Here is a 9,108-nt window from a genome sequence, read left to right as displayed (position 1 = left end):
GAGTTGTTCCTTTATATCAGTGGATGTTAGAGAAACCTGCAGACTGGATCTCTGTTCTCAGCTGTTTGCAGGACACACATGTCCTGATTCTGCAAAGACTAAACTCACCTCCATGTATTTGTTAACACCTGCTGATATTAAAGCACATTTTTAATCACATGTTCAATTCTCTTGAAGTAGTTTACTGCAGTTATCAGCTCGTATTACAGTGAATAGAAATGTACTCCATCCTGTTCAGATTGAAACCTGCACACTGCTGTCCCCTGGTGTCTGCTCCACACACTGCTCCAAACTCTTCAGTTCACTACAACTGCTTCTACTTCCACTGTTCATGCTTCCTCATGTCCCTGTCACTCATGCTCAATGGTGTGTGTGTGTGTGTGTGTGTGTGTGTGTGTGTGTGTGTGTGTGTGTGTGTGTGTGTGTGTGTGTGTGTGTGTGTGTGTGTGTGTGTGTGTATTGTGTTTTTAAATCTTTTAATAAAGTATATGTATTGTGTTTATATTCTTTCTATTTCACTCCTCGTCTTTGTCCTTTGTTTCTGTTTTTCTTAAGTCAAGTCAACTTTATTTATAGCAGATTTAAAAACAAACATTGTTCCCCAAAGTGCTTTACAAGGTAAAAACAACAACAATAAACAACAGCATATTGATAAGTCAGGTCAGGTCCTTTTATTTCTGTCGTCGCCCCAAAAAGCCTCAATGACCTGAGAGAAACACCTCTCTAAGAGCCCTTTGAAGAAGAGAGAGGATGAGAAGCTGGATCACCAGGACAAAAACCAGATCAGTTTAGAGCGCCCTGAAATAAAGGACTTCACCACTAAAGGAAAGTAGAGAAGAGGAGAGGAGTTCAAAGTTTGGATCAACTCTCTCAGCCTGATGTCTGTGAGGAAGTTCATCCTGACGTCTGGAAACAACCCTGCAGCAGGCGGACTTCTGTTTCACTCTGACCAGTCTGCCTCACGTACTGTTTCCCACAATGCACAGCGCTTGTACTGCTTTTTCTTTCCTCATCCTTTTTTTGACGGGGTGAACTCAGTTTTTAGGTGCTGAGTAAATTATTAAATTCCATGTAAGCTCACTTCCTAACTGTTTAAATCATTAGTGATGCTAAAGAAGCAGTTTCTCTATCAGCTTGGCCGTTGTTTATTCCGCATTCCAAAACCGGAAATCCAGTGACGTCTGGCTCAGCGTACTGCAACACAGATCCAACAGAACAGTCATCCTACAGACTAAATTCAAACACAGTATGTAGGAGGCAGTACCTACTGCCTACTACATTAGTAGATATGTAGCAGGCCGTTTCAAAAAACAGACTCAGTCTGCTGCTGAAGGAGCTGCTCAGGGACCCCACCGTCTCATGCAGTGGGTGAGAGGGATTGTCCATGATGGATGTCAGCTTGGTTAACATCCTCCTCTCACCCACCTCCTCTATGGAGTCCAGAGCACAGTCCAGGACAGATCTGGCCCTGCTGACTGGTCTGTTCAGTATTTTCCTGTCCCTCTCTGTTCTCCCTGCTCTCCAGCAGACCACTGCATAGAAAAGTGCAGACACTACCACAGAGTCATCAAATGTCTGTACCAGAGTCCTGCACGCTCTGAAGGACGTCAGTCTTCTGAGCAGGTGCAGACCACTTCGGCCCTTCTTGTATAGGACGTCTGTGTTGAGACCAGTCCAGTTTATTGTTGAGGTGAACACCCAGGTATTTGTAGCTCTCCACCCTCTCCATGTCCAATCCCTGGATGTTACCCGGTGCAGTCTGGGGTGTCTTTCTGCAAAAGTCCATCACCATCTCCTTGGTCTTGCTGGTGTTGAGCTGAAGGTGGTTTAGCGCACACCAGTCAACAAAGTCCATGATGACCTCCCTGTACCCCAGCTCGTCCCCCTCAGACACACACCCGACGATGGCTGTGTCATCGGAGAACTTCTGGAGGTGACAGCTCCCAGAGTTGTAGCTGAAGTCTGAGGTGTACAGAGTGAAGACGAAGGGGGAGAGCACTGTCCCCTGTGGTTCTCCTGTGCTGCAGACCCTCGTGTCAGGCACACAGTCCTGGAGCCTCACATACTGTGGTCTGTTGGTGAGGTAGTCTGCAGTCCATGCAGCCAGGTGACAGTCTACGCCCGCTCTCTCTACCTTCCCCCTGAGCAGAGAAGGTTGGATTGTGTTGAATGCACTGGAGAAATCAAAGAACATGACTTTCACAGTGCAGCCAGGGTTCTCCAGGTGGGACAGGGATCTCTGAAGCAGGTCCAAATGTCCGGTTGGTAAGCAAACTGCAGGGGGTCCATGTTTGTGCTCACCAGTGGGCGCAGGTTTTTGAGGATGATTCTGTCCATGGTCCAGTTGAGAGATGAGGGCCACAGGTCTTTGGGACTCGAACCACGCAGGAAGTTTTCCACAGATACGGGACCCTCTCCAGACTCAGGCTCAGGTTGAAGATGTGCAGAAACACCTCACAGAGCTGGTCAGCACAGTCCTTCAGGAGTCTGGAGCTGATGCCGTCTGGACCTGTAGACCTTATCCTTGATTGGACGAACAGGAGAGGGTTAAATGAGTTAAAGGAGGCCCATCAAGGTGAACAAACACCACTGCAGTAAGGCTCCTGGCTCAGAGCCGGGTCCTGGTCTTACTGTCAGTGTTGTTGCATACAGCCCCTCCCTCTCTCTCTCACTCTCTGCAGAGGGCGGGATAATACTGCTGCTTCACACGTGAAGTCTCTTCAAGGTTTGACCTGTAAAATGTCCGGGCCTTGTGATTTCTGGTTGACTTTTACATTTAGACTACATTTGACCTTTTTGAGGATATTGGACAGTTTGAAAGTCTCTCTGGATTTGGTTTGATCTGATCTGGGAACTCATCCTTCTTTTGTTTTATGGTACATTTGCTTTACTTAGGAAATGTTGCTTCACTACCCAAATGACCCTGCTTCACAATGTGCTTCATAAATATGAAAATAATAAGATGATAATCATAATTCAGCTGTTTAATGAATCATTTTTAATGTGACCTTGTTTTTATTTGCTAGCAGGGTAATAATCAGGAGAATGTAATCTGTGGTTATTAACAGATCTCTGCATGAACACAGGATCTGTAGAAGAAGAGATGTGGAGTCTGAGGGGTCCACATCTAGTATTTACCACTGTGTGTGTGTTTTTATCCACTAGAGGTCACTGTGCCTTTAGAAGCACTGAGGTAAGAGCACCATCATGATGTTCTTCCTCTTAATGGGACTAACCATGGGGTGGTGGTCTCTCTCTCTATTTCAAGAGAAACATCAGCAGTAAACACAGAAATCTGCCTCTGATCATAAAATCATGATGACAGATTTGATGTGTTCTGTCAGACAACAATCTGACTCTGTATATGTTTAAGTGGTGGAAGCAGACTTTCATTGTCTTAAATAATTATAACAATTGTAAAACTTGATTTTAGTGTCAGAGGCAGTACCATGACTCAGCAGTGTGTCTGTTGTTTTAATAACACTCATGACACAGGATGGCTGTTGTGTCCCAGTGTGTGAGAATCAGAATTTATACACACACACTTCAAGTGACCTCCTGTGCTTTTTAAATGATTCACAGTAGAACAGTATAATAATAACTAAACCCACTGTTGAAGGGGAAGAGGATGAAAAGAATATCAAATAAAAGTCTACATTTTGTCATAAAGTGGACTGGTCCCGGGCTGAAGATGAGTCCCACTCCGGCCCGGTTCTGTTCTGTAATGTTGGATCAACGTGTCATCAGCATTTCCTTTGTCAATACTTCAGTTCTATCTAATCTCACTTCTGTAATAGTCCCACAGCTCTCTTTACCAACAGAAGAGAAGATGATCTCATGAATCCAAACTAGAGAGCAGGAAAAACTGCTGGATGGACTTTTCTGGCTTCAGCTAAACCAGACCTCCATTTCATCTGTTAGATCCTTTGATTCACCTTGATTTATTTAAAGGGGATCTGTGGCTTTTTAACCTCTTCACCAACAGTCAGTGAAGCTCTTTGCTACATCTCCTCCACATGTTGTTGTGTGTCTGTGTCTCCTCTAAGAAACCAAACTCATCCTTTACCTTTTGGAAGAAACCGTGACCAAAGAGGAACGTTTGACTCCAAACCACGCTTTGAAAATGACTCGTGTTCAGAATATAAAGAGACATGTAGAAGAATAAATCCATGCTGCCTCTCTCTAGATTAACAAACTCTAGATTATCTCTGAGGTTTCATTTCATCATTGCACATCAGAGTACTGTTTTTCATTTCATGAAGTGAAGTTACATTTTGTTATAAACCTGTGTTTTTAAAGCCGGACCATGGGATGTGATCCATACAGACAACAGATCAACTTCATTTAGTAACATCTGTAAATAAGTCCAAGCTCTTATGGACATGCAGAGGATAGAGGAACAGGAACAGAGAGGTAGAGGAGTGGATGAGTGTGAACAGCAGCAGCAGCAGCTATGTTTCTGCTCTGGTTGGTTCCATGGACTCATAAAAAGTGTTGGTGGTGAATCAACGCTCTCTTTCTGGCAGCAGACGAGCTGTGTGGGTTTCCTCTCTGCAGCCTCCTCACCGTCAGCTCAGGGTTTTCACATTAATAACACAATGACAGTTACACACTTTGAATGTGGTGAAACTAGAACTCAGGAAGTTTAGTTTGTGAACTCAGAGCTGAGACAGTGAAGAAAGGAGACACACTTCTTCAGTCTGATACTTCTTTACTTCTCATCTTCATTAAAGAATCACAACAGAACAAAGTCCCACTCCAGCTGGAAGCTAGTTTATAGGATGTTTGGGTGGGATGTTAGTGTCGTAATAATACAAATAGAAAGCAGCAGAAGAACATTTTTAATCACCTTAAAAACAGAAAACATCCTGATCATTAGAAAAGTCATATTTACATGAACACCACTGTGTCTCTTTTTGCATATGTAATAACAAAACTCTGTTTCCCATCAGGCCGTTCTCCTTCCCTTCATGTCACAGCCAACATCCTCTTATACTCTGTGTCTCTAAATGTTTCTTTGTGTGTGTTATTGTGATGCTGCCTGTGGAAGCTCTTTGTGCTCATGCTCTTTTATTATTATTATTATTACTCATAAGTTAGCCCTCAGTGAATCTACAGGATCAACATGTGAGCCCTGTTTCAGGTATTTGACCTGCTGACGCAGAAAGATGAGAGTCTGTCTGAAACTGAAGTCTGGGCCAGAGACATAACAACAGAGAGCCTCTGCACTGGAGACCGGGGTTCAACTCCTGTGTGCTGTTAGACCTCCACATAACAAAGCCTAAACTATGGAGGGATTTCTCTTGAATCTAACAGACTGAGAGACATGAAGCAGGCTATAATGAGTCTGTATGAGCTGATAGGGCTTCAACAAGGTGTCAGTAACCTGGGATAAGAACGTGTCAGAGTCACAAACAAAACAACACAAACATCTCCTTTACATAAAAAAGAATAAAGCAACAAAGAGTGATGACAACATATCAGACTGAAGACATACTTACTTTGATTGGTATTAACTCCTAAACCTCAAATGATTCAAAGCCTTGTTTCTATAAATCATTAGATAGTATCTGGAGATAACATGTGTCATGAAATGTCTCCAAAAACATTGATTACATTGAATTATAGAGAAATGATACGTTTCTGTCCTCAGAGTGTTTTTAAAGTCACCATTACTTTGACAGCATCATTATTATGACTGCTCCACCTTCATCCTTAGACAAACACCATTCAATGTGCTGCACATGTTCCCACTGATGAGACTAACAGCACATGAAGCACTCAACACAAACATGAGAGACTGACAGCTCCTCTGGTTGTTCATTCTGCTGATCAGAGTCATCTGTTCATCTTCAGCAGAGGTCAGTGTACCACAGATCACCTTGTTAACCCCACTGACGCTCTGTATGCAGTCAGAGCTTCAGTCCGGATCACTATAGAAGTCTGGACTGCACACACAGGTCGTTCATGTTCATTTCCCTCTGACTTCCAAACAGAACTCATCTCAGGTTTCATGAAATGACCTGTGAGTGATGTTCAGATGTCTGTGTTGAACTGCTGTGATCACACAGCCTGTGTGGACTGAAGCTGAGTCACCTGAAAGCTCCATTAGAAATAAAGCAGGTGTTGAAAAGTACAGGGCGAGCTTTTAGTCAGGGTTTGTTTGGATGGAAAACACTGAGCAGCTTATTTTGAAACCATGAATAAAGATCAAACATCAAAGTACTCTATGCAGACTTTTATTTAAGAGTGACAGTGAAATGTACATTTGAACAACATCAACACAAAGATCATTTCTTTGAATCTGTGCTTTGATTTCATTTGAGCAGGCTTCAGATCAGAGTTTCAGTGTGAGCTGTGTGACTTCAGAAAAAGACAAACACAGATGTTGAATTACTTTGTGCTGCAGTTTGTGATCCTGTATTTAAATGTTTGACAAAATATCAGTCTACAAAAACTCACTTCAAACCAATGACTATAAAAATAACTGTGATAGAACATAAAGATAAACAATATATTGATTCAACATTCAGCCTTCAGCCTCCGTTTGTTCTTTTTGTTTTGTCCTGTAAACGACAGCGTCATCAGCGTAAAGATTCAAACTCACACTGAAAGAACTGTGAGAGGGCTTTACAATAAACCATGGGACAAATCTACACTTACTGACATTTAGACCTTTCTTTTTCTTCTGTCCATGCTGAGCTACTTGGTCCTACTTCATGTGAAAGCTTATATTTATATCCTCCTCTACATTTGTTCTCGGCCGTGTGTGAAAGGAGAGCGTGAGCTTCTTTCAAGACTCTGATTTTTACTCCACTGAGAGTTTGACAAACCAGCCGTACTCTGCATGATGTGATAAAAAAGAACCCAAGATCAGAGAAACACATAAATCCTACATTATCTACAGACACTCAATGATTTTAGATTATAATACAAAACAAATGACTTCAAATACACAGCAGAGAGAGAGAGCTGAGATCAAACTATACTCAACATATGTGCTCATCTTCACTGCAGCTGCTTCTATGATCATATTTCAACTCTGATCATCACAGAGCTGTATGAGATGAATTCATGACATGATGGAGAGAAACGCTGAGTGGAATATGGTCATCAGCATGTGTGCAGTTTGTGGACGGTCACTTGTCTCTGAGGACGGTCAGCAGAAAGAGTCCACAGCAGAACACCAGACTCTTCACTGTCAGCAGCGTGTACTGCAGCAAGAGCAGCTTCACCCCGTACTGAGACGGGACAGAAGGTGACGGAGGCAGTGATGGAGGAGATGATGGAGGAGATGATGGAGGCAGTGATGGTGTAGGTTCTGGTGTAGGTTCTGGTGTTGTAATCGTAGGACCTTCAGGAAGAGAGAAGAAGTAAAAACAGTGTCAGTCTTCTGCTCCTCGGCCCTCTTTTAAAGAATCATCAGATGAAGCTGGATCAGTGTGGACCACGGTCACCAAGCCTTCATTACCTGTGTGGATCTGAGCCTCCTCTGTGCCCCCCTCGTGCTGCACGTTGCAGAGGTATTCATACGAGCTGGTCCCTTGCTGATGGATCTGTAAGATGGAGGCCGTACATCCAGACTCTGTGAGCTTCAGCTGCTGTGTGTCAGCAGAGGTCAGCTCCTCCAGACGACCACGCTCCTTTTGTCTTCTCCAGGAGAACTTCACCAGAGGAGGAACCATGGCTGAGGCCACACACAGCAGGGAGCTCTTCTCCTCCTGGTGGGCTCTGGATGCAGCCGGGTACACGCTCACCACGGGCTTCACCACCTGCTCATCTGAAGAGAAACAAGTAACACACATATTCACACAGTCAGCAGCTCCCAGCTCTGCACCTCGTTGGTCTCTGGTCTCTAAACCAGTCAACAACAGAGACCAGATCCTACAGACTTGAATTCTCTCCAATAAACACATCACTGATCTAATCTCACATTAGTGTTTATTATAAATGTACATGAGCAGTATTCTCCTCTGCATCATCACCTGCTCATTCAGGGCACTTTGTTACGTTAAGTTTACTACATGGGCATCGAGAGTGAACTTTCAGCAATGGGGCGTTGTACATGTAATTCACCACAAAGCCCTCCAGACAACAATAAATCCACTTTGAGATGAATCCCTCCACGCCCCCTGAACACACCGAGGCTTCCAGAAAGTACCAGCAGCACCTGTTTAAGGTCCTCACCACTGCTCATTGTCTGTTGGTGTCTTATTCTCACTCGCTCCTGTAACTCTGCCAAAACCCAAACCGTGGCATGGTTTGTGGTCTCTTCAGGTCTGTTTGGTCCATGTGTCTTTGCTCCTTTTGTATTTTAACATCCATCACAAGCTTCTTCTTCTTCTCCTCTTCTTTTCTCTGCTGGTGACTGGTCCACTAACCACCAATCTAAAGTCTTTGCTCTCCAAATGAATCCATAGTTTTGTTAAAGATATCCTCAAGATGATTTTCATAAAAATATAAAGTATAGTTTTATTATCTATTTAAAGGGACAGTGCATATTAATGAACATTTCAGCGGAGCATCCATTGTAAATATGCCCGAGTTAGCCATGAGGCTAATTTTCATCTGTAGTCCCCGGCAGGTCAAAGCAGAGTTCAGAACAAAAGATGAAAATAACAACAGATAAAAACAAACATCATGACAGCATGACAATGAAAACACAAAACATCACAAGAGAGTTAGCTCCAAGCTTTGAAAAACACCACCGTGACGAAATATTCAAAGAGTTCATTTGAAAAAAACAGATAACTCGCTTTTTAATTTTTAAAAATGTTTTCTGTTACTATCTTTAGGTATTATCAAACAACTGAGGTTGGGCGGCTTTACCCAAGTCAAACTTACATTACTAATTAGAGGTATCTAAAAAAATAACTTTATTAAAAATGTATACTAAAAAAATAAGTTTAAAAAAAATGTATAAAAACATATTTATCTGTTGTTATAATAATAACAACAATAATAATAATAATTATTATTATTATTATATATACAAAAATTATAAGTAAATAATTCAGAAGATTTGTAAATTCAAAGGTTTTGAATAAAACGTTAGTAAAATAAAATTATTCAAAGTTACAGATTATTAAAAACTATTAATAATTAAAC

At 42.3% G+C, this 9,108-nt stretch overlaps 1 pseudogene; it reads right to left on the bottom strand.

Moving 5' to 3' along the window:
* Nucleotides 1-1,567: 1,567 nt before the first annotated feature.
* Nucleotides 1,568-9,108, bottom strand: part of LOC117826607 — a 17,338-nt pseudogene continuing 9,797 nt past the window's right edge.

The sequence above is a fragment of the Notolabrus celidotus genome, chromosome 15, assembly GCF_009762535.1.
Source record: "Notolabrus celidotus isolate fNotCel1 chromosome 15, fNotCel1.pri, whole genome shotgun sequence".
NCBI lineage: Eukaryota > Metazoa > Chordata > Actinopteri > Labriformes > Labridae > Notolabrus > Notolabrus celidotus.
This window is presented reverse-complemented; position numbering and strand designations above follow the sequence as displayed.